This window comes from Adiantum capillus-veneris, chromosome 18, assembly GCF_014529385.1.
Source record: "Adiantum capillus-veneris isolate H3 chromosome 18, ASM1452938v2, whole genome shotgun sequence".
Lineage (NCBI taxonomy): Eukaryota > Viridiplantae > Streptophyta > Polypodiopsida > Polypodiales > Pteridaceae > Adiantum > Adiantum capillus-veneris.
The window spans coordinates 41,859,190-41,886,830 of NC_140948.1; the positions used below are offsets into that span (position 1 = coordinate 41,859,190).

General features: G+C 41.9%; 1 pseudogene; it reads left to right on the forward strand.

The window, feature by feature from the left end:
- Positions 1–5,915: 5,915 nt before the first annotated feature.
- On the forward strand, positions 5,916–6,434 carry LOC147435551 (universal stress protein A-like protein; annotated as a pseudogene).
- The last annotated feature ends 21,207 nt before the right edge of the window (positions 6,435–27,641 follow it).

The following is a 27,641-nucleotide window of genomic DNA, read 5'->3' on the forward strand; positions in this document are numbered from 1 at the left end:
ACCAAGTATAGCTCCACAAATGCGTACAATGGCAGTTTCTACAAGTAACGTACAATCCAGCAGACAATGCGCTCAAACAGGCGCCAAGTGATGCATACCCACAACAACTGCAAGTGACATCACTGCTAGTATATCACTATACTCAAGCTACCTCTACCTGTGTAAATCACCTGTACCTGTACCTGTCCCTGTCCCTGTAACCTGTAACCTGTAACTTGTAATCTGCAACCTACAACTTGTAATCCCGAAGCTCGAAGCTCGAAGCTCGAAGGAGAAGGTACTCGAAGAAGATCCTCTGTGGGGGCGCCAAAAGAATGTGAGCGGGATGAAAACACACACAGCACCTCTATAACGATCGGACACACACTCCTGGGGAGATACACACACACACACTATGGGGCACCACTCGGCTTAGACAACACACCTGGCCGAGACAGGGAACACACCTTTGGAGTGAGAGGAGAGAGACTATCCACTTGCCCACTCCACACAGACACACACACACACACACACACCCAAAAAACTCAGCTCAAAAGAGGAGAATTTCTGATGTTTAGAGACAATTGATCTTGGGCCAACACCAATGGGGCAAATAGCTCACACAATATGGGTAAAATAAGCCAGATACAATCACAAACTAGAGCAGAAACTTCGCTCATAGGAGAAACTTACACAGAAAAACAGCAGGAAAAGAGTGAGGAATTTGGCAAAATGGACAGCGCCATCGCATCCGGAACGAACCAAAACCCCAGTCTACAATGTCAAAGTGCTCAAATCTGACCTCGGATGAGCAGTTTACGGCCAAAACAAGCTCCAAAAACCCCAAAAACACACCTGCGGCTGTTCCTCCTCTCTTCTCCACGTTTTTTCTGGTCATCTCTCAATTTTTTCAGTTCCCACACTTAGACTTATTAGTTGGGCACCCTTGGCCTTTTAAATGACCTCAAACGGACCCCGAACAGGCCAAAAACTGACCTCGTAGTGCATAGTTGTCACCCTGTTGCATCCATGCGCACACCCGGCACTCATTTCTTTTCAATAATGCGTCTCGCAACCACGTGAAGTGGCCCCAAAAAGTGGTCCTAATGATGAGCTTTCTGGATAACTCTCACAAGAAAACACCCACGTTGTGTCTGTCCTCATCCGCGTGCAAATATTGACCCCGTTCGCCCTCTTGACGTCACTAGATGCCATCTGACGCACCTGCTTACCTCATGTTGTTGGCCCGCGGATAGCTTCCTCGAGAAGTTTTATGCACTATCAACTCCTCATTATTGTAGCAAAAACACACTAGTACTGGTAACGAAGAAAATCGATGCACTGTGTACATGATGTCCTACATGTACACATGTGGGCCCCACGTAACCACCTGGCTCTGAAAAGTGGGCAATTCTTTATTTGATGCACCATGCATGTGTATGTACATATGCGCAATCCCTTGCTCCAAAAAACTCCTGACAACGTATGGATCAAGAAGACAAAGATTTATGATGAAAAATTGCAAGATCCAATGCCAACAGAAAAACAGTCGAAGCCTACAAGAACATCTAGGAAAAACACAAAGTTGCAAGCTTTTGCAAATCAGTTTTGGGTTTCAAAGAAGTTGATTCAAGCACAAAGAGGTGAGGAGTTCATTTGGACTCCGAAATGGTTAAATGGTAAACTCCCAAAGTATGAATCTCGTCGCCAACAAAGTGTACAAGAGCTGAAGCAAAAACCAGTGAAGACTCACATAAAGACAAGGTGGATCCCAAAAAATTCCCTTCAAACACAAACAAAGCAGGGACAAGTACGGGTTCCCAAACGAGCATCATCAATGAAACAACCAGTCATCACAAAGAAGTGGGTCCCAAAGGAAACCAATAACACTTCTGTTACTGCACCGCCACTTGAATTCTTTCAATTCCTCCTACGATTGCAGTACAGCTAGAAGAGAACCCACTCTGAGAAACAATGCCAAATACAACAACAACCACAGGGCTATACTTCCAAAGAAGCATCAAACAGATAAGTAAGCCTTCAAAAAATCTATACCACCTTCAATAAAGTAAACGGCATTGAAGCTTCAAAGGACATCATAAATGCTTAGAGTAGGAAGCTTCGCCAGCAAATGCCAATAAGAAAATTTCTTATACCCACATCTTGCACATCATAAATCTTTTCCATGCATTTGTTAGGTTGGGAAGCTATGGTGTGTGGTAGCGGTGAGCACGCATGGCATGAAGGGTGCAAAGAACCACGAGAGCGAGAGAGGAGAGAGATCGACACAGCAAGTAAACCGCACGCTGCTTTGATTATTTCCTTTGTAAACATATATAGCTTTTTAGCCATGCAAAAAAGCAAGCAATTTGGAGATTTAACTGCTTCTATAAAAAGGCATATTCCCACGGACAGTTGGGCTTGCAAAACCTAACAATCCCCCCCTCAAGCCCAAACTAGACATACCACTCTCATGATATCTCAAGTTTTTGGTGTACTCGTCAATCGTGAGTTTTAGGTTCTCTCACAACCAAGGATTTCTAGTGTATCCATAACCTGTTGCTAGGTCCGCAACCCCCCCTTGAACAGATAGGGTGTAGGCCAAATATCTAGCTACCAAAAATGGAGTTTTTGGTTCACTGCCAAACCTTGGTTTTAAAGTGTACCCAGTAACCTCATGAGAAGCGGTAACAAAATAGGACTTGAGAACAAAAAACTGATAATTTGGGAGGTCTTACCACTCATGTGTGGCAGTGTCTATAACTTGTACAACTCGGACATGACAATAACTTGCAATTGACAAAATAAAACTATGCCAGGGAAATGGTACTCTAAACTTGAAATCCTTAGTATAAGGTATAAACCAGTATCAAATTGTAGGGTCATAGTAACACCTGGACCTAATGCTTCTCTTGGTCTGCCTTTTTGGATGGTTTCTTCATGATAACCACAAGGCATTTCCCACGGTGAGCACAATAGTAACTCACACTTCCAAGCAACACCCTCTTTACTGCTCCATATCCATGGCCCCCAACCACAAGAACATTTGCATGTAATTTCTCTACTACCGCGCAAATAAAATCCATTAAATCCCCAGATACAACATACTTCTCCGAATTAACCTGCTTCTCTTTGCAGAGCTCCAACTTAGGGCGTACAAGCTCTGCTCGCTTTGATCGTTTGTAGTGAGTAACTGCAACTTGATTGTTTGGCATATATCATATATCTTTGTGGTGGGTAGTAGCTGTGAGCAGGCATGGCGTCAAGGGTGCAGAGAACCATGAGAGAGAGAGAGAGAGAGAGATTGACACAGCAAGTAAACCACACGCTGCTTTGATTATTTCCTTTGTAAACATATATAGCTTTTGAGCCATGCAAAAAAGCATCCAATCTGGAGATTTAACTGCTTCAATAAAAAGGCATATTCGCACAGACAGTTGGGCTTGAAAAACCTAACAATCCACCCTTGAACAAATAGGGTGTAGGCCAAATATTTAGCTACCAAAAATGGAGTTTTTGGTTCATTGCCAGACCTTGGGTTTAAGGTGTACCCAATAACCTCATGAGAAGCGGTAACAAAATAAGACCTGAGAACAAAAAACTGAGAATTTTGGAGGTCTTACTACTCATGTGTGGCAGTGTCTATAACCCGTACAACTGGGACACGACAATAACTTGCAATTGACATAATAAAACTATGCCAGGGAAATAATACTCTAGACATGAAATCCTTAGTATAAGGTACAAACTAGTAACAAATTGCAGGGCCATAGTAGCACCTCGACCTAATGCTTCTCTTGGTCTGCCTTTTTGGATGGTTTCTTCACGATAACCACAGGGCATTTCACACGGTGAGCACAATAGTCACTCACACTTCCAAGCAACACCCTCTTTACTGCTCCATATCCATGGCGCCCAACCACAAGAACATTTGCATGTAATTTCTCTACTACCTCGCAAATAAGATCCCCAGGTACAACTTACTTCTCCGAATTAACCTGCTTCTCTTTGGAGAGCTCCAACTTAGGGCGTACAAGCTCTGCTCGCTTTGATCGTTTGCAGTGAGTAATTGCAACTTGATTTTTTGGCATATATCATATACCTTTGTGGCTTGGAACCCAAAAATCCCCCCTCAAGCCCGATAGGTCAGTAACCCCTCCTTGAACAGATAGGGTGTAGGTCAAAAAATTTAGCTACCAAAAATGGACTTTTTGGTTCACTTCCAAACCTTGGGTTTAAGGTGTACCCAGTAACCTCATGAGAAGCAGTAACAAAATAGGACTTGAGAACACAAGAATGATAATTTGGGAGGTCTTACCACTCATGTGTGGTAGTGTCTATAAGCTCTCTCTCTCTCTCTCTCTCTCTCTCTCTCTCTCTCTCTCTCTCTCTCTCTCTCTCTCTCTCTCTCTCTCTCTCTCTCTCTCTCTCTCTCTCTCTCTCTCTCTCTCTCTCTCTCTACTCACACTCGGTGATTCTCCAGAGAGTGGGGACAAACCCACCGCACCATTGGTCATCGGGGATGATAAATGAGTTGTGTGAGGATATGGAAGCCCTAGCCTGTGTTTCACTATGCCCCTGTGACGTAGTCTTCTCTCACAATGCAAAGAACATCACAGATGGGGATGTGTCCTTCTTCAGGACCTGCGTGATGTATGCACTACTCAGAGGCAGCTGTTGGGGAACCTTAGCGTTCTATGTGTGTGGCCCTTTGGGCTACTGGTTCACCTGCATACCTTGTGATGTGGCAAGATATCAAAATCAGCTTAGACTCAAAAGAGGTCTGCCAAACGTCCCTCTTGGTGACAAAGAGGCTCACTTCTTGTACAACCCTTGCATGTTGTCCTAGAAATCTCTCCGAGCTATTTCAATTCCCAATGTGGAGGTTGGACAGTTGCTAGATGAAAAAAATTATTTTAGGCATTTTGTCTATGCAAAGATATATGATATATGCTAGACAATCAAGTTGCAGTTACTCAGCAGATTCCATCTACTCAACAATAATGACAAAGGCTTCATTGCAATTTCTTGCAACTTGCTAAGGCTGCATGGAATTTTTACAAGCTTGGATCGGCATTTGAGCCATGTGCAAAGATTTTCCCTGACGGTAATGGCTTCTCCTTCAATGATGTGTTTATGGAGGATATTGACCATAATAAGGATGAACACGGTAGACATGAACCCCCACAAGCAAGGGATATTTATGTGGACCCCTGGTTTTACAGTGAGGCATACTACTATCAAGTCTCCGGTATTATTTCCATGTCATAGTTTTATTTTGTCAATTGCAAGTAGTTGTCATGTCCCAGTTGTATGGGCTCTAGACATTGCCACACATGAGTGGTAAGACCTCCCAAATTATCAGTTTTTTGTTAAAGTCCTATTTTGTTACAGCTTTTCATGAGGTTACTGGGTACACATTAAACCCAAGGTTTGGCAGTGAACCAAAAACTCCATTTTTGGTAGCTAACTTTTTTGACCTACACCCTATCTATTCAAGGGGGGTTTACTGACCTAGCACTAGGTTATGGGAATACCAAAACCCTTGGTTGTGAGAGAACCTAAAACTCACGGTTGACGAGTACACCAAAAACTCAAGGTATCATGAGAGGGTCTGTCTAGTTTGGGCTTGAGGGGGGATTGTTGGGTTCCAAGCCCAAGTCTAGTCTAGTAATCTCCTACAACATGAAATTAACACAAACAATTTCCATGGCATGAACACCTTTTATATATTGTAAGTTTTTTTAAACAGAAAAAATGTAAGAAGCAACATTATTTTTCCTTGCAGTGTCAAGCCTTCTCTCTCGCTCTCCTCTCTCGCTCGTTCTGTTGTGCTCCCTCCTCACCATAGCCCCCTGTTTCCCAACACCTGGTATGTAGCTTTGGGGTTTATCCTCTAAGGACTTGGCTTGGAAAGCACCGACTGTGACTACACCATGGAAGATGCAGCCACATAGGATCGCCATGAGCAGGACGGCAAGACAATGATCGTAGCCCTCGATCAAAGCGAGCACAACTTGTACTCCTTAAGTTGGGTTCTAAAAACGATCAACTTCCGGGAGTCTGACAAGCTTCTTCTCCTGCATGCCAAATCGTCGCCCATAAGCGGTGCAGCCCTTGCTGGCCCAGGTTATGTACTAAGTAATGAGATGATCATAAGTGTGGAGAGGGCCCAAGAGAGACAAATAAATGCACTCATGAGTAAATCCATGGAGCTCTGCAAAGAGAAGTAGGTTAATTCGGAGAAGTATGTTGTACATGGGGATGTAATGGATGTTATTTCCGAGGTAGTAGAGAAATTACATGCAAATGTTCTTCTTGTTGGGCGCCATGGACATGGAGCAGTAAAGAGGGTGTTGCTTGGAAGTGTGAGTGACTATTGTGCTCACCATGTGAAATGCCCTATGGTTATTGTGAAGAAACCATCCAAAAAGGTAGACCAAGAGACGCATTAGGTCGAGGTGTTACTATGGCCCTGCAATTTGTTACTAGTTTGTACCTTATACTAAGGATTTCAAGTCTAGACTATTATTTCCCTGGCACAGTTTTATTATGTCAATTACAAGTAATTGTCATGTCCCATTTGTACGGGTTATAGACATAGCCACACAGAGTGGTAAGACCTCCCAAATTATTAGTTTTTTGTTCTCAAGTCCTATTTTGTTACCGCTTCTCATGAGGTTAGTGGGTACATCTTAAACCGAAGGTTTGGCAGTGAACCAAAAACTCCATTTTTGGTAGCTAAATATTTGTCCTACACCCTATCTTTTCAAGGGGGGTTGCTGACCTAGCACCAGGTTATGGATACACCAGAAATTTTTGGTTTTGAGAGAACCTAAAACTCACAGTTGACGAGTACACCAAAAACTCGAGATATCATGCGAGTGGTCTGTCTAGTTCTGGCTTGAGGGGGGGATTGTTAGGTTTTTCAAGCCCAATTGTCCATGGGAATATGCCTTTTTATAGCAGTAGTTAAATCTCCACATTGCAGGCTTTTTTGCATGGCTAAAAAGCTATATATGTTTACAAAGGAAATAATCAAAGCACCATGTGGTTTACTTGTTGCGTCGATCTCTCTCTCTTCTCTCTTGCTCTCGTGGTTCTCTTCATGCCATGCCTGCTCACCGCTACCACCCACCATAGCTTCCCAACCTATTGTTAGGTTTTTCAAGCCCAACTATCCGTGGGAATATGCCTTTTTATAGCAGCAATTAAATATCCAGATTGCATGCTTTTTTGCATGGCTAAAATGCTATATATGTTTACAAAGGAAATAATCAAAGCAGCGTGTGGTTTACTTGCTGTGTTGATGTCTCTCTCTCTCCTCTCTCGCTCTCATGGTTCTTTGCACCCTTGATGCCATGCGTGCTCACCACTACCACCCACCATAGCTTCCCAACCTAGCACTCGTATCAGAGCTGGTATGTGTTGCTTGGACAACCTCTCAATACTCTATAGGCAGACAGACATGAGACTTGTCGTTTTTGTGAGTCGGTTAAGGAGAAAGCAAGGGAAGACACCATGGAAGCTGCAGCCACAGAGGATCGCCATGAGCAGGAGGGCAAGACAATGGTGGTAGCCCTAAATCAAAGCGAGCAGAGCTTGTACGCCCTAAGTTGGGTTATGCAAACGATCAACTTCCGGTTGACAAGCTTCTTCCCAAATTGTTGCCCATAAGTGGTACATCCCTTGCTGGCCCAGGTTATGTATTGAGTAATGAGATGATCATGAGCGTGGATAGGGTCCAAGAGACAAATAAATGCGCTCATGAGTAAAGCCATGGAGCTTTGCAAAGAGAAGCAGGTTAATTCGGAGAAGTATGTTGTACCTGGGGACGTAATGGATGTTATTTGCAAGGTAGTAGAGAAATTACATGCAAATGTTCTTATGGTTGGGCAACATGGATATGGAGCAGTAAAGAGGGTGTTGCTTGGAAGTGTGAGTGACTATTGTGCTCACCATGTGAAATGCCCTGTGGTCATTGTGAAGAAACCATCCAACAAGGCAGACCAAGAGAAGCATTAGGTCAAGGTGTTACTATGGCCCTGCAATTTGTTACTAGTTTGTACCTTATACTAAGGGTTTCAAGTCTAGAGTATTATTTCCCTGGCGTAGTTTTATTATGTCGATTTCAAGTAATTGTCATGTCCCAGCTGTACGAGTTATAGACACTGCCACACATGAGTGGTAAGACCTCCCAAATTATCAGGTTTTTGTTCTCAAGTCCTATTTTGTTACCGCTTCTGATGAGGCTACTGGATACACCTTAAACCCAAGGTTTGGTAGTGAACCAAAAACTCCATTTTTGGTAGCTAAATATTTGGCCTACACCCTATCTTTTCAATGGGGGTTGCTGACCTAGCACCAGGTTATGGATACACAATAAATCCTTGGTTGTGAGAGAACCTAAAACTCACGCTTGACGTGTACACCAAAAACTCGAGCTATCATGAGAGTGGTCTGTCTAGTTCAAGCTTGAGGGGGGATTGTTAGGTTTTTTAAGCCCAACTGTCCGTGGGAATATGCCTTTTTATAGCAGCAGTTAAATCTCCAAATTGTATGCTTTTTTGCATGGCTAAAAAGCTATATATGTTTACAAAGGAAATAATCAAAGTAGCGTGTGGTTACTTGTTGTGTCGATCTCTCTCTCTCTCCTCTCTTGCTCTCGTGGTTCTCTGTACCCTTCACGCCATGCCTACCCACCGCTACCACCCACCATAGTTTCCCAACCTAGCACTAGTATCAAAGCTTGTATGTGTTGCTGGGACAACCTCTCAATACGTTGCAGGCAGATAGACGTGAGACTTGTCCTTGTTGTGAGTCAGTTAAGGAGAAAGCAAGGGAAGACACCATGGAAGCTGTAGCCATGCAAAAAAGCATGAAGTCTGGAGATTTAACTGTTGCTATAAAAAGGCATGCTCCCACGGACAGTTGGGCTTGTAAAACCTAACAGCATTGACTGTGTATGCATAATAGGGCTACATTACAAGGCCTGCATAGGCCCAAATGTTGATTGCCCAAGCACAACACATACCCTTGCTGATACTCTATCGTCAAGGAGGACTCCAAATAGGAGGGGGGGAGACATTCTAAATGCTGACCTAATATTATGAATATTAAAGGGCAATGTTTTGTGAGTTGTATTGAATTTTTTTGTTTGATTGTGATAATTTTTAGACAAAATTCAGAGTATATGCCCTCATAGTAGCATTACAAGAGGATTACGGGGACAAAATCCATATATGAGCCCCTAGGGACATTGTACAGTGTACATAGCGTTTATAATTCTATTAGAATGATTTTGCTTTTTGAGTTGAGTTGATTTTTGGTTTTATTTTGTTATTTTGAGATTTTTTTTAAAAAGGGGGCAAGAAAAATCCATATCTAGATTAAGAAAAGACTGAAAAGATATTGAGTCGTACAAAGCAAAGAAGGTCCAAAAAAATGAAGAAACTTCACGAGGTATGCCTCAAAATCCATATGCACAAGGCTTTACTGTCAGAGTAAGAAAGGATTGATGATCAGCCCTCAACAACAACATGAGACCAAACATGATTGAGAATGGTCATAAAAATCCGTGATGGACTACAAGGACAAGGAAGTTGGTGATGAGACTAAACAAAAGCACCCATCAAGTGTAAAGTTTCCATTGGCCACTTCATGCGACTACAAGGCCATATACAGGGAGAAGATCTTTATACTGAAAATCTTCTATCTTGTATGCGACTTAATGAAGCCTAACAAACAAAAGGGACGAGCAGTACTGAGTCCTACTGACAAGAACAGAAGGTGCCAGAGATGCCCATCAGTCATTTTCAAGACTAAAAAAGAAAGAAAGTCTAACTCTTAGCCAAAGATGCAATTTTTTCAAATATTAAGCCATGATAGCCATCTACATACCTTGTAAATCATGTATATGAATTTTGGGGACAAATGGACGATGATAGCTCATAGATGGTTATCTATCACAAATGATGTCAAGTAAAGCCCTTTTGATGCAAGTTACTAACTTGGGGAATTAGCTGGGGTTTGTCGGACTTTAATTAAGTCATGTATCAAGTAGAAGCAGTATAATGATTTACAAATCACACAAAAGCTAACAGTGGAAAATGCGACTTTGATCACCTTGATGCAGGAACAAATGAGTTACTGACAAAGAAAAGAAAATACAAGTGATTTGGCCTGACAAACAAATTTTGCATTGGAGTGTAACTTGGCCTAAAGAAGTTGAAGGTTTAGCTAGACAATTTCTACAAAATCCTTACAAAGGTTTCATTAACTCACAAGATCTGAAATCCAATCACTCAGTTCTACAGATTGTAGAAGTTGTTTTTGAGAATCACAAATACTTAGAATTGACAGCTTTGCTGGAGCAAGTGATAGATGGAGCTTTCTCTATCCATGATGATAAGAGTCAAGCTAAATAAGATTGGGTTCTTCATGAATTTAGATCTCGCAATAGATAGAAACAGATGCTGCAGCTCGGAGCATGGATGTGAAAGACATAAAGTTCGTCACATCAATTATGATTTTCCTGAATCATGTGAAGACTATGTACATCAGATTGGACGAACAAGACGAGCTCGTGTAAAGGCTACAGCCTTTACTTTCTTTACATCAGCAAAACGACAACAAAGACCGCACCGACATCGACAACCAGGTCATGTCAGGGACATCATGAACATGAAGGGAGGGGAGTGTTGACGATTCGGTCAACAGCACGACATAACTCAACAAAGCCTTATTTTTTGAGAGTTATGGAATTTTAAGGATTATGGTCCTAAACATCATTTGTAATAAGTAGCTAGTCTAGTATCAGAAGACGGGGTGCAATGGCACTTCCAGGTTGTAAATACAAATCCATTTGACCCCTCAAACTCTACTTTAGATTTAAACTAAGGTGACCTTAGTATATAAGGTATCTAGGTCATTTTGTAAAGAGAACTTTATCATAATCATAGTTTTAAGCTGTCGTCGACTGTGTGTGTGTGTGTGTGTGTGTGAGAGAGAGAGAGAGACACAGAGAGAGAGAGAGAGAGAGAGAGAGTGAGCTTTATCCTGGTGCTACTCCCCGCTCGTTCATCACATTGTCGATCCGACTGCACCATCGCTCTAGTCTCCGCAAGAGTTACGTGACAACGCCAAGCATTCATCATGGAATGGAGCGAACACGCTTGCGCATCGACGAGCTCTTTGCGGTCATAAGTATATCAAACAATGTCTGTTTTTTGCTTGCAAGTAGTCGTTAGAATCGTAGCGATATAAGCTACGCATATGTACTCATAGATTTCTGTTTCAGACACTTTGAAAATTCTACTCTGTCTTTATATGCGTTTTCCACATATGGGTTTAGAGAAAGGGTTTTGAGTGTAGAGGCTTTGGGACAGGTGTATCCTAGTGAGGGGATGGTGTTCCTTGAGTTTCGTACGATTCTGGTATGATTTGATGAGTTTCCTTCCGTTTGTGTGTATGTGGCCTAGGTGGTGTAGTTGAGAGTAGTGAAATTCTAGATTGTGGTTTCGTTGGCCCTCTAGAGTGTTGTATGTGTAGGACGGTCTCAGCCTGACAAGCTAAAGAGATTTCCTCCGTGTGTCTATCATGTCATCTGTGTCCTCGATTGACATTATGTTGATCTAGGTTGTGTTGCATGCACTTTATGGGTGGTGTGATTCTCTCCCGCAAGAGGGTTTTATATGCCATTATTCATGCTTTAAAGAAATGGCAACACCATCTCTATGGTGCACTCAATTTGAGATTTTTTTGAAAACATGAAAGCATCAAAATGCTTTTCATAGCAGAAGGATATAAGGCCAGGTGGGCTAAAATCCTTCAAGAGATTTATTATAAGCTAGAGTATCAAAAAGGTTACTACAATAATGTAGTTGGTGCTTTAAGGCATATTCTTGAGATAAATGCTCTTGCATCCACTAAAAAATCTAAGTAAATCTGTACAATCCCTTGATGAAAAACGCAAGAATGATTTTTATTATTCCAAGGTGTGCATTCATGTAAAGGAAAGAGATCTTGAAAAACTTTCTTTTTGAGTTAGAACTTGCTTGTGAGTTATCAAAGCGTTCATCTTTGCAAGTCTCACAATTTTGTGAGATAGTCCATGAATAAAATCATGGTACTTTTCTCAAATTCTAGCCTACGATTCCAAAATAGCTCTAAAATGACCTAAAAATGTGTCAAACTATGAACTTACTCATTTTTAGAGCACCAAACCACAATACAAACCATAGAAACATAAAACTCTCAAAGAGAGAAAGTTGACGTCCATAACAAGACAAACATTTCACTCATACAACTCGAAAGTGCTCAAAACTTACCTGCAAACTAGGTGCTCAACAAGGTGAAAGGGTATGGAGAAAACCACACAGATGTACTTTAGGTATATTTTATGCAGACCATGTTTCCAAATAAACTTTTTCTCAAAATTGTTTTGTCCTTTGTGTATGTGTGTGTGTGTGTGTGTGTGTGAGAGAGAGAGAGAGAGAGAGAGAGAGAGAGAGAGACATAGAGAGAGAGTTCAAAGTCACTAAAACTTATTTCTTTTCATCGTCAACAAATCTTTTTTTTGTTTGGGTTAAAGGCGATATGCCTTACCTAGGTTGGGTACATACACTAAGTGTTGGGGTGCCCACTCTATTATATATCTCTGATTCTTTTATAAATAGAGAATAAAAAGCTCTCTCTTATGTAGTAGGAGAAGAGGTTGCTCCACCTACGTTGTGTGTCTCTCCTTCTCCTTCCTCACGCATGCACACGTGCTTGCTCTCTGCTCTCACAACTGGTATAGGAGTAGGAGGTTCCAGGCAAGGTAAGGTTGAAAATTTTAGTTCGAATAGGAATTGATTTCTATAAACTTTGGAGATATGTGAAGTTAGAACCTTATATGGGGCTCGGAAGGCTAGAAACAGTCAAAGTAAATACTGTAGGTATCAAGAGTGATGTCTCCAGCATCATAGGTGAAATGCAATGCTTCACCAAGAGATAATTTGAAGTAGGGAAAGGGGTCAACAGAAGTGCCTTGGAACATTAAGGAGTTCCTATGGTGCTAGATGGCCCACAAAGTCCAAAATTTGACCTAGGTGAAGAACACCGCAAACTATTTCTACGGTGCCAAATGGCCCACAAAGTCCAAAATCTAACCCAGGTGAAGAACACCGCAAACTGTGATTGGAGCACGCCAAAAAGCCAAAAGGGTGAAAGCATGTTAACCTGTCGCGCTTTTTGTGCTAGTTAGCAGTTTCAAGTTAGCACATCTTCAAAAAGTTGGGCATCCAATAAATTTTTTACAAATAATATCAAAAATTTTCAGAGGTTGTACATTTGGATTCCTTGTTTCAAGTGCTTTCTATTGATATATCATATGTCAAAGATCTTGGAGATGTAGCTTAAGTTATTGTACTAGTTAGCATATGTCAAAATTGTGCTAGTTAGCATTGTCCGGGACATGAAAAAGCATGACAGGTTAACATGCTTTCACCCAAAAGAGTCTGTGAAAAGAGCGGGAAGAAAAACGCATCCGAAGACAGTCGACACTTGTCGACTGAAGGCTCTAGACTGGCGACAACGCCACAGTAAGTGTGGCACGGTCTCCTCAATTTCAAGGCATCTGGGCCAGCGGGAAGGCGCAATATGTAGAGCATGTAACACGCTGCCAACAGGTAGAGCTCCTACCAAGTAGCACCACAAGAAAACACGTTCCTTCAAAGGCAAATGACTCTGCCAAATGCGAGACAATGTATGTTGCCACCACAAGGATGACTCGCAAAGCAACCACAGCTGATTACCCTGATGCACACTCCATACATCAGGCTAAAGAATGGCATAGACACGGTCAGCTAAGATGCAGTCCAATCTAGTAGTAGCCAGATTCCAATCAGAGAAGCGAGAGTCCACATCCAAAGGAGGAATGGGTGAGTGCGCAGAAAACAACCTTTGAAGTTCTCGCCAGAGAGGAGGATAGTGAAGACCCAACCAAAAGCGGGACACTACATCAGCAAACGCAAGAACATAACCCGAGTCATCAACCACCTGATGCACCTGACAGATCCCTTTTTGGGAAAGAAAATACGCTTGGCGAGGAGACCGTTTGAACCCAAGTCGAAGCAAAGTCCATGCTCCAATGCAGACTTTCCAAACGAAGACAGATACCCACAGATTCTAATCAACAATGAGAGAAGAAGTAAAGGGACATCCAGGAATGTGTCCTTCAAGCTTCCCAAAAAAAATTCCCAATAAGTCAGATGTTTCCAATGACTAAAAGATGGGGTGACAATGTGCATACAAAAATGTGTGACCATGAGAGCCCAGGGTTGCTGCTGCTCCACCAAAACTGGCAACAACATAGCTTTTCGAGCCAGAAGATGACTCCTCAAATCCAAAATATTAACCCTCCAAGTCGCTTGGGAGAACGCAGCTTGTGCATAGATAGAAGCCGAAGACCCTTCTTGCTAGACGAGGTCTGCCAAAAATGCTCTAAAATATTGGACATGAGGGACTGCAAACGCAATCGAGGCCAAGATAACAAAAACAAGTAAAACTGCACATAAGCCATAAGGATGCATTGGACAATCTTGAGACGCGCATGAAGTGGCCACGTGGACAGTTTCCTGTAATTCAATTTGGAATGCAGACATTGGAGCACCTGATCCATCTTCTTCATAGCCAATACATTCCAACCCAACGGATAACCCAAATGGCGAACCAAAACATGAGTAGGAACAATCTCCCCAGGCCACAATATCTTATGCCAGTCACACTCTTTCAGAGGCAATAGCTTGGATTTACAAAAGTTAACTTTGAGACCTGCTGCCAATCCAAAAAAGTGAAGAGTATGCATAATTTGTTGTACATCATCATAGTGATTGTGAGGCATCATAGTGATTGTGATTGCAAGAAGGTAAAGTCACGCCATGCAGCTATTAACCCTCACGGGCACCCTATCACCTACGACAAACGTCGTATTCTTTACTTGGTAGAGTCAAGGACCGGGCTTGTCGGTCCAATAGGTGTGTAGGTGATCACAGATGAGAGGCGCACCACCTACCTTATTTTTACAACAATTATGCAACGATCGGCCACTGTGGGTGCCATGTATGAACGGGCCAAACTCTTATAAAAGGTCCATTTGACCTAAAAATCCTTATTCTTGAAGGTGTAAGCCAAGAAGTGCTCTTTTTCCACCTCTGTCTCCTTCTCCTTCTTGTGCTCATGTGTGTATGTGTATGTGTGTGTGTGTGTGCTTGAGAGAGAGAGTGAGAGAGGGTGTGTGTAATTGAGCATTACGGCGGCATCGGCGGTTGAGCGCGGCATCAATAGCGGCTCCTTCTTCTCCACATCATAGTATCCTTCACGACAGAAGCATCGAGCGGTGAGTGACACACCATTGTTTCTTTGAGCTTGCTAGGATTCTCTAGTTGCATGCTTGCAGCCTTTTGAGGCTTGGTGCACAGGAAAGTTCCCAGCCATTGGCGTACATTTTTGGTGCCGCCGGGGAATGCCTTGCATTAAGCTTGATGAGCACTCAGTGCTACCTCTGGAAGCCTTTAATTCATTTGTTTTCTGGTTTTTGTTGAGTTATGTGAGAACTATTAACTTGTTGTAATGTGCAGTTTTAGTTATGTCCGTGTGTAGTTGGTTGGGCTAGACAGCATGTGTGCGGTGTTAATTAGTGTTGTTAGCGGTTTAGACAGAGCGGCCAGAGGTGCATCAATGTGTGCACTGGAGACAGGCTCTGTGTGCAATTGAACATTATCAAAAAAATTAAAAAATTAAAAAACAGTTAGTCAGTAGTACCAGTATTAGTCTCTGGAAACTAGTTATGGGGTACCCTAAAAGTTTGGGTATCTTATTGCCCGCAAGATTTTCTCCTAGCTATACCTGACTCAATTTGGAGTTGTCTATCAAAGGTTAGAGCAATTTTGGTCAGCCCGTACCAGTACCAGCCAGTCATTACCAGTACCAGTCTGAGTACCAATACTAGTCAATCACGAAGTCAGTCAGTCACCAGTACTAGTACCAGTAGTATCAGTACCAATACCAGTCACCAGTACCAGTACCAGTACTAGTAGTAGTCACACAGTCAGCCAATACCAATTACAGTACTACTATCAGTACCAGTACCAGTATAGCAATATACCGGTATAGGTATATTCCAGTACTAGTAAAGGTCCAATACTAGTACTACTCATACCAGTATACTTATGCGCCAGTACCAGTCAACTCATACGCTAGTACCAATCAGTACCCAATAGTACCATCGGAGACACTACAGTACAGTACCAGTACAGTACAGTACAGAGGGAAATGTGAGACCAAAAAAAGGGTAAATTCAGGTTGCAAACACCCAAAAAACTAGGTGAGCGGCCTTCACGCGTACTCACCAACACTTCTAGAGTGTTGAGGTCACATGAACCTATGCTCTGGTCGTGTGCTAGAGGACGAGCATGTAGAGAGTGTCTCCATTTATGCAGGCACTCATTATTCCTCCACATTAGGCACTAGGTCCTCAGTAGGAACCCAAGGTAGTACCACTCAGGATCCACATATTGCCTCTAGTGACTCTTCCTCTGATTACGACATCATGTAAGGTTACCCAATGCCTAATCCCAATAGTTCAAGCCAAGATATGCATGCCATGGGTCCACGGTCCAGGCCGAGCATACTTAGCCGCTTGAAGGAAACCTTTAGTAGAGCCACTTGCTCTGAACATGGAGCTAACAATGTAAATGAGGGGGGTGGGGAAGTAAATTCACCATACATGACCAACGTAGACCCCATGCTCCTGGAGAGTGTGTACATGAATACTCCATTCATTGCACCCCCTGAATCTTCAAAGCTATTCCCCTCCGAGGTTATATTACCTAATGGTAGAAGCCTTGCCAAAGTGCAAGAGGTTGAGTGGTGTATCATTGCGGCTAGGGAAAAGGAAATTGAGAGCTTATGCAAGGCAGAGCAACGAAGAGAGTTAAAAGTGAAAGCTCCTGTGTCAATATTGTTGCTAGGAGAGCAATAGTGTGCTCTTGAATTAACGACCACCAAAAGTCAACCCGTAGAGAGCCACATTGCATCTGATTCAAAGGACACCCCTAGCACCTCAATCCTAGATGGAGCGTTCCTAAATGAGAACTAGGAGTACGAAGCACAAATGGAAACTCTAACCGACCTATACACAGGTCACAGCTATCACGTGGGTTGGTTAGATGTCCTACAATCCACAATGGGTGCGGGTGCTACTAGTGTAGAGGATCAACAACAAAGAGTTTGTGAGGTCATCCATAGGGTTGTTGAGCTAGAGAGACAGAACAAGGGGATCCACATGCCTTCAAGGGTCTTATGAGATTCTTAAATACAGAGAAGGCTAAACAACCAACCTTATCACAAATGGAGACTCCCTTGATAAGTCTGATGGATCCTCCATATAATGTTTTGCCAGGGGTCTCTGTGCAACCTAAGCCCACAAATGATAGCTTTACTTTTCCAAGTCTAGCTCATCTTTCCCTTGATGACACCATGGCTACCATGCCTACCCCAGTGATGGGCATGCCAAGAAACACTCCATGGACCTCATTTGTTAGTAAAGCACCGTTACATGGTAGCTCCATGCCAACAACAATACCTACAAGTGTGTATCAATCATATGCACCTATAGGTCCTTGTACTCATGTAGCTCCTACCCCTCCCATTGTTTCAACAACCTATACTCCACAACCACAACACCCAAGATCTTATTTCAATGGGACCATACTAGGTAGCATTAGCATGTCACATCCGACGTCTATTGCTATGCCTAGGGCTACATATTGAACTTTGGGCCGCCACATGGTACAACACCATACAAAACTTGGAACCCAAGGGCTTCCTATGCGCCAAACCGAATGCCAATACCTACTCCACATGTAGTCTCTGGAGCGCCTTCACCCACGATGCTTGCTCACTTAGGTGACTTGGCAACATTTTCTCAAGCTATCGGTCGACCTATTGCTGAGAATATGTGTAACATGCCTGATAGAGAGCCTAGAAGTAAGGTAGTGCAAATAGCCAAGCTCACACAAAAAATTTAGTGGAGACGGGGATGTGATAAATCATACCGAAGTGTTGAACAAATTTGTGAGTCTAGGAGAACACAATGACCTGCATAAGAGTAATGCTTTAAGCCTAACCTTAAGTGGGAAGGTTGGGGATTGGTATAGAACCCTAAGGGTGGAAGAAAAAACTATTTACCCTACTCTTGGGAGACTGTTCTTAAAAGAATACATACGAGAGGGAGTGCTTTGGGGTATCGCATCTCAGCTCCAGAAAGCCCAACGAGAGGAAGGAGAGTCTGTAAGAGACTTTATTAGTCGCTTGAAGCATTTAAATTCTCGTTGTAATCCAAATGAGCGCTTCACTAATAACCAATTTCTTGATAGATTCATTAGGGGATTACGACATGAGGATATCTACAATGGCCTAGTCATTAGAGGTATCACCACTTGGGAAGTAGTCACCACCAATGCAATCCAATTGGAGGATAATTTAATTATTCAAGGAGAAAGAGTGTCTGTTGAGCCTAAATCTACTAGCTCGCAAGCATTGGGGCATCAGCCAATGACCCTAAAGCCTATTGCTAAGGAGCCAAAGATATCTGAGATGACTTTATTAGATCTCATCAAGGCCATTCAAGAGAGTCTTAGAGACAATTGTGCTCCGCAAAACAATCATATGTATCCAAGAAGGGAGCAACAATGGTGCTCAGTATGCTATGGTCCGCATAGTACTAGTGAATGTCCTACTTTTAGAGTAAAATTCAATGGGAACTGCAATGTCTGTGGGAGGTATGGTCATCAAGCTAAGGATTGCATAGTATTTAAGTACACGATGGACAATAGACCAACCTTAGCCTGGACGGACACACCTCCAGTTCCTGCATTGATGTCGGCCCCACCTCTTGAACAAACATCACAACCCATGGTCCCTAGGGCCCAAAATGTTGTTCAATCAACACCCTTACCACCTCCAGTGCTAGAACTGCAACCACCACATCCGAGAATCATTTCTATAAATAAAGTGGATTGTGAGTCATCTATTGTTGGTTTGGAAGCTGTGAGGAAGGTATAGACCCTAATATTGCCTATGGAATTGATGCACTTGAAGAAAGTCCACAATATTATATGGAGGACTATTGGGGACAAGTCAAACATGTCTATCAAGTAGCTGCTCTTGTTGCAAGAGGCCAAAATATCAATTACACTACCAAGAGACCACCTCTTCAATGCTATGAGTGTGGAGGTCCACATCGTGTAGCCGAATGTCCTATTAGGCTACAAAAGAATGCTACTCTAATGCAAACCAATCAAGCGAGCACGTCTACAATGCTGATACTCATGTGTAATTGATGTGGCATAGATCATTTGATTGCCCAATGTCTGTAATCCAAATGCGTCGAAGATCACGCCATTAAACTTGATCAAGGTTACCGAGGAGCCATCACAAAGTACACCTGTGGTACCAGTAAATGTACTGACACAATCGATGCTCCAAAAACAAAATTATATTCTTGAGTAAAGAGACACAGCATCAATTGCCCAGTCTCAGAAGAAGTAGAAAACACAAAGAAAGAGATCGCAAAAAGCAGCGAAGTCAGACCCCAGTTCAAAGACCAACATAGGGACTGTGACGACCCCGTATATATGAACGACACTGAAGAGGATTCTGATTCAAGTGAAACCATGGAGACCAAAACGACCACTAGGAAAGAAACCAACAAGAAAGATCGTCATGAGCCACAATGGCCAGAACCAAGAAGAAGATAGGAACTTACCCAAACCCTACAGAGGAGATCGAGCGAGTCAAGCAATTAAGGAGTTTGGTAGAAGAGACCCAAAGGGATCTAAAGCCAGCACCTAGGCAGATCCAGATTATAGACACAGTGCTCCCTACGCAACAAAAACCCCACAAAGTCCATAGACCCCTAGCCATACCTAGTGTCACCCAAGAAGAAAGTGACTTAAAGTCATGGGAAAGTGAGCATACTCACTTCTTGTTGGAAAGAATGTTTAAGAGGGACTACTTGACCCTATCGAAGAAATAGAGATCCCATCTTCCCCACGTCAAGGGACTGAAGCCCAAAAGGTGCCGTTAAACATTGCCAAATTGATGGATTTCATGGCTTCAGAAGTTAGAACCACCATCATGTCCAAACTATATGGAGACCCTGAGCTATTCTTAGCTCTTCGATCTTTCCTCAATGGAGAACTGAAGGTTGGGCTACCACAATTTGCATAGATGGATGGAGCTAGGGAGATGCCAATAGAGGAGGAACACTTAGATCTACAACCCAACCTAGATGAGAACTCTGTTGAAGAAATACATGTTAACAAGTTGGGACAATACTTTGAGGGCGATGAATCCAATGTGACCATACCAATCACTACCAAGGGATTAACTTTGAAGGGAATCATTGATGGTGGCACTAAGGTTACCATTGTGACTAAAAATTGCTGGGAAACTATGGGAAGACCTCACCTTGGGACCACAACCATAGTAGTAAAGATGGCCAATGGGTCTATAGTTAAACCTATTGGGATGCTAGAAGATCTCAACATCAAGGTCTTTGGACACAAAATAAGAAATACCTTCATTGTTATGGATTTCTCCATGCACACTATGACCTTTGAGATGATCTTAGGACGACCTTTCATGAGGGAAGCAAAAATGTTGCATGACTGGTCTAAAAACCATGTCAACTTGCAGTTCCAAGATTTTGTAATTCGAGTGGATCTTGTAACTGGTCGAGCACATCCTCTAGGAAATAAATTTATAATTGATCATAGATCTGACACCACAGTTCACTCGGCCCCATTGAAGTATTTTTACACATGTAAAATAAACATTGATGTTGGGGAAGATTCTCCTTATATGGACGTTCTACCTTGGATGATTGAGTCTGACAATGTGGATTGGGTCCACCTAGCAGCAACCATAGACACTTGGGGAAATAGGGCGACGACCTGGGTAACACCAGGGGGGGATGAAATGCCACCACTCGTACCCTTAAATATGCTAGAAGCAATGCATATAGCTTCTCATGACCTACATGATGAAGGCTTGACTAGCATTGGAACCAATAGCGTCTCACAGGACTATAGCCCACACGATTCGGGGTCAGATTCATCAATTGAAATCAACTATGAGGAAGAAGAATCTAAGTTAAATCTTAGTGCAAATGAGGGGACAAACCATTCAGGGCCCAATGGTACCCTAGATGACAATCTATCCAAGGGAGCACAAGACACAAGTAGAGATTCATCCAGTGACTCTTCACTAGAGATCGGGTGTAATAAAAAATTAGACAAGAAGAATAAGAGATATAAGAAGTGACAATACAATCAAATGTGCGTGCTAGAATAAATGAAAAGAAATCTACCGCAGAATGGCTTAATTATATAGGGGCATGTGATTCTCATCGAAAGTTGGTAGATAACTAGGGTGAATACCTTCAAAGCGTTATGTGGTGTAGTCCACAACCCATTGACATCACACAACTAGAGGCTACGGAGAAGCCAAATTTGAGCCATACCGTAAGGAGATGACAAAATTGAGAGTTATTTCAACAACAAAAGGAAGCGGAAGTGAAATCATAGTCCACAGAACAACAAGACCCCACGGACTTACACCCGCACCCGATCATTTCAAATCCTACACCACGGAGGAGCGTAAGGTTGTGTATACAAAGACTCAAAGAAAACCTATTGATGGAAGCAATGGTGTATATGATGGTCCAACAATAGTTAAGAAAATAGAGTCAGCAGACCCAAGTGAGGAGTCCAAAACTGTCTTCATTGCCCAAGATCTGATAGAGATTGAGGAGTATGTACTTAAAGAACATCTCAAGGAATCCAAGGATATATTTTCTTGGACATATCATGATATGAAAGGTGTTCCACTTTCCATGGTGCAACACCACAATCCCCATGAATAGCATGGCTAAACCAGTTCAGCAACAACCCTACCCAATGAATCCTAAGTATGCAGATATTGTTCAAGAAGAAATTAAAAATCTTGTCAGATGCGGATTCATACACCCTATTGACCACTCAGAATGGGTGTCTCCAATAGTTATTATGCCGAAAAAGAATGGGAAACTTAGAGTGTGCGTGGATCTCAAGAAGGTTAATGATGCCACTAAGAGGGACCATTACCACTTGCCATATTCAAAACATATGCTTGAAAGAGTTGCAGGAAAGGAAGCTTATAGTGTTTTACATGGATACTCTAGATACAATCAAATCCCAATTGCACTAGAGCACCAAGCTAAAACGGCTTTTATAACCAAATTGAGCGTATTCGCATTTCGGGTTATGGCTTTTGGCTTAAGCAATGCTCCTGCTACCTTCCAAAGATTAATAAACACCGCTTTTAGAGAATATTTGAGGGAGTTTTGCAGAGCTTTCTTAGATGATCTTTGTGTTTATTCCTCTTAGAAGAACATCTATCATGTTTATGAAAAGTGTTCAAGAAGTGCAGATTGTATTGCATCTCCTTAAACCCTTTCAATTTTGGGTTAAACATGGAGTCATTTTAGGGCATATAGTGTCCAAAAATGGGATTTCCACATAAGAGAGCGAAATTAAATCCATTGTTGATTTGCCACCACCTACAAACTATAAAGGAGCCCAAAGTTTCATGGGTCATGTTGGTTATAACTGACGGTTTATTTTAAACTTTGTTGAGATAGCTCGTCCTTTGTACAAGCTTCTTATTGAGTTCCACTGGACCGCGGAGTGTGACCATGCTTATGAGTCATTGAAAAAGACCTTGACTAGCGCTCCTATTCTACGCGTGCCCGATTGAAATGTAATTTTCCATGTGCATATTGATGCATCAAACTTTGCTATTGGGTGTGTTCTAGCTCAACCAGGAGAACATAAATTGGACTACTCCATTAGCTTTGCAAGTTGTCAATTGAATGATGTCGAGAGAAACTACACCACTACAGAGCGGAAGGTTTAGGTATGACTTACGTAGTGAAGAAATTTTTCTACTACCTTCTGGCCAACAAGTTGTGAACTTCCTAGTTAATAGTTTTCCACCCAAAGAGCTTCATATGGATATAGCTCAAAAACTGTTAAAAGAGTATGAACCTTATACTCTCATTGCAGGAACTCTCTACAAGCTAGGGAAGGACCATATTCTTAGACATTGTGCCCGTGAGGATGAGTATTTATACATACTGCAAGAAACCCACATGGGTATAGCCGGAGGACACTTCTCAGGGGAACTAACTGCTAGAAAGCTGTTGCATTCAGGCTATTGGTGGCCTACCTTAGTTAAAGATGCATCACTTTTTTCAAAAGAATGTGATGAATGCCAACATTACAAGATCACACAATGAAAGGACAAAATTCCCTTACATCCAGTTAAAGTGACTCAACCATTTGAAAAATGGGGTTTAGACTTTGTAGGGCCAATTAGTCCGACAGCTCGTAGCACTCAATCTCGATATATTATCATCGCCACTCACTACGTGACAAAGTGGGTGTAAGCAAGGGTGGCACGTAAGGCTGATGCAAGGTCAACTACCAAGTTTCTTTTTGAGAACATTATTACAAGATTTGGTTGTCCCTTTGAGATTGTAAATGACAATGGTACTCATTTTATATATTAGGAGAAACTTGGACTCAATTTTGGGCCCTGTAAGAAACGCCAACTCAACATAGAGAGAGGTAATTATGAAAAATGCAAAAGCTTTTTTTTGGAGTTCGATTTCTCATAGTACATACGTAAAAGTTTTCCAATCACTTAAATGCATGCTCGTACAAAATGCTTTTCGAGAGCCTAACTTAAATGTACACAAAAATCCATGTCTCTGAATCTTAATGAGTGATATGATGTGCGATGAGAGAAAACACATAAAATTTGTTTTCAAAATACAAAAATAATACCACGGATGCATCCGGAACGTCCAAAAATCTTAGGATAGCTCTTTAAAACGCTGAAATCTGACGTTTCTAGCTCAAGATATAACATTTTTAAGCGTAGGGCCTCATGAGGTCAGTACCAAGCAAATAGAGGACCTTGAGACCCCCCTCAAGGTCCTCTATTCGCTTGGTACTGACCTCATGAGGCCCTACGCTTAAAAATGTTATATCTTGAGCTAGAAACGTCAGATTTCCGTGTTTTAAAGAGCTATGCTAAGGTTTTTGGATGTTCCGGATGCATCCGTGGACTTAAAAAATGCTATATCTTAATCATAAGGCTTCATGAGGTCAGAACCAAGCGAATAAAGGTCCCAGAGACCCCTCAAGGGCCTCTACTCGCTTGGTTCTGACTCCTTCATAGTCTTAAATAGTAACTATCAATCACTATCAAGTACGATCTGTTCAAATTTAAATTGCGAGTACTTCATAAAAAGGTGATTGATACTTGTGCAAGATGCGCAAGTACAAGTACTTCACTTTATAAGATAGCAACAGCGGGTCATAAAAAGGCGTTCCACGCTTTTGCAAGATGTCATTATCAAGCGCCTAACTTTTCTGATGATAGTGACAATTTCACCAAAATGGTTTTCATGGACATTTTCAAAATGAGAAAAAAGGTTTTTTCAACGTAACGATAGCCTTCTTCCTATTGGCTAAGGAGCATTCTCTCACTAGAGCTAAAAGGCCCGAAAATGAGTCCATTTATTTCCTAATGAATGGAGTGATAAAAGAAATCACTACCAACTTCATGATAGCTCACCATAAGTCCACACCTTATTATCCACAAGGAAATGGCCAATCTGAGAGTATCAACGAGACCTTAAATCTCTATCTTGACCAAAATGGTGGAAGCTCATCGCACTAATCGGGATTTGAAGCTGACTTCAGCTCTATGGGCTTATCGTACTTCTTACAAAGTGGCTATTAATTGTAAACCATTCAAAATGGTATGTGGCCAAGAAGCAATTATGCCATGGGAGTTTGTAATTCCTAGTCTGCACGTAGCTTCGGAAGAAGGTTGGGATGGTAACCCTTTAGTTGAGCGCTTATATATCCTTGAGAGATTAGATGAAGAAAGACACTTGGCTGTGCAAAATGCACTTGTGGAGAAAGATAGAAGGAAGAAATGGATCGGCCGTCTCTAAAGAACGAAGATATCAATGTTGGTGATAAAGTCCTTATGTGTGGAGTGCGTAACAAAAAGAAAAAGTTGAAATATGTGGGAAAAGGACCATATAGAGTATGTGAAATCATCCCACAAGGAACCATCCGTGTGGAGACCCTTGATGGAGTTGAAACCATTGGATTCCTCAATGGGAGAAAATTTAAAAGATACTATGATCTTTTAAGCTAAGAGGAACTATGTGCCATCCATCAAAAAAAGGTAGTCAAGGCACAAACACAATTGAAGATGATACAAGCTAAAGCTGAGGCTAAGGAGCGACAACAATGTATAAGACGCTAACAAGAGGCCAACCTGGGAGTTACACATGCATTCCACGTTGAAACAGAGGATGATTGGTTGGACTCTGACACACCTCTAAGATACCCTGTTGAACTAAATAGCACCTATGGAAAAGTGCTATATAACTTCTTATTGGACATGGGTGTTAAGTATAATTCTGATATCATACGGATTGTGGTGTCACTTGGGAAAGCCATCCATATCTAAGATTACTATCCAATTCAAGGGTGTCAACAAGAAAAAAACTACGATTTTTGGTATCTAACAAAAACCTGTCAATTATGACAACGGGATTGTAGCTCAAGACTTTTTGGTCATGCCTGCTGGAACTATGGAGGGTATTATAAACCTAGGATGCACATGGATGATAGCCACAAAATGCACTATTGAATGGGGTACTGGGGGTGTCACAACACAAAAACCAACTCTTAGCCCTGTCACTCAAGCCATAGTCCTCGAGATATTGCCTCTTAAGGAAATAAAACCCAAAACATTGCATGTCCAAGAGGTTGAACCATATGTCCCCATAGCCCAACTCTCTAGAGCTTCAACTTCTGTAGTTGAAATAAATCTTGAGACACCCAAGACCCATCCTACTATAACAAAGAAAACATACAAGTGGGTCCCTAAAGCTTCTTTAGCAATCATTGCTAGTGCTAAAAAATAGGAGCCTAGTAAGAGACGCCCCACTCACCCCAAGAAATGTAAAGAAACGCTGCATTGGATTCCTAAAAAACTATTGGAAGCCCAAGGCTACTATGAAGGAAATGATCAAATCTGGGTGCCAAAACATAAATTATGTCCTTACCGGTCACCTGACCCATGTGAGCCCAATTCTGTAGCTCCAAAACAAATTGAAGATCACGGAAAGGAAAAAATCACAGAATGCTACACACCCACTGCAGAGCTAGTTTGGGTACTGAAGAAAGAAGACTGTTGTTCCACCTAGCTCAGGAACAGGGAAGTCAAATGAAGCTCCTTTCTCTTCATGTAGTTCCTATACGGAGATAGAAGCTTCGACACAACCTCCACCTACCATTGTACATATCCATACAAACAAAAAAGAATTTTCACCTCCCGTTTTAAGTTCACCACCTACAACAACGTTGCAAATAAAATCATAGGAGAGTATCTTACCACCCTTGCAACTAGATGAAACGCATAGGTCAGTCGAAAACTATTGGTTAAAACCTTCACCCATGAAAACTTGGTTTCAAAGGGTGATGATATCGTTCCAAAGGGTATGATTTACCCAAGGAAGGGGGGAGTGTTTGGTGACATCTATCATTCACTTGCTTCCCTCTTATTCTTCCTCCCTGACCTCTCAATCTCCCAATCTTAGAGAATGTATATATAAAGCCTTATATTCACAAAAAACAAAACAAAAAGTAAAAGAGTAGAGCCACCAAACAAAAATCTGGAAACCTTCAAGTTCTATACATAACACAAAATCATAAAAACACATTATGCACAAGGACACGACCCTTATAATATTTGCACTCTAACCATCATCTATCTTTGTGTAAAGATATGGCTAGTATGATAGAGTCATCCACTCCTACCTTGGGTGAAAGGTACCCTCTTTACTTTGCACAAGTGTTTCACCTAGTCTACCTGGTCCTTGCATGTGAATGGGATTTGGTAGATATGCTAGCGTGTGAGAGGAATTTCGAGGAATTAGAATGGTTGATACGTCTCTTGACCACGACTGATTCATACTTAGTAGAGGACATCACCCCCGATTGCACAAGACTACCCTCTTAACCAAGATGATTATAGGCTTCTAGTGATGTTCTTAGTGAACATTTGTGTCTCTAATGAAGAGGAAGAGTTACATGATTACACGGATGGCACATATGGTCTCACGGATGATGACTTCATTTATCTTGATGTTGACAAGGACAAGGGTTTAGCCTTAGGGTTCCCCCCTAATCTCTATAATATCCTATTCCCTTGACTCTCTCAGGAGAGTGCAATAATTAGGTTAGGGTTCCTTATGTTGTTTGATTGTGTTCAATAAGGGTTGGTGCCTCTTCCCACTTAGAGGTATTCTTTGTGTTTCCTAGTATGTATAGAAACGTGTTGTTGTTGTTAGGATTTGGACCCTCATGGAATCTTTCTCTTGTTCTCTCTTCAAATCAAGCGCGATCATCAACACAAACAGGTGTTTATTGACCATTAGCATTGCCCCTTGTCTTTGTTTTTGCATCAATTTTTGTCTGCTTTAA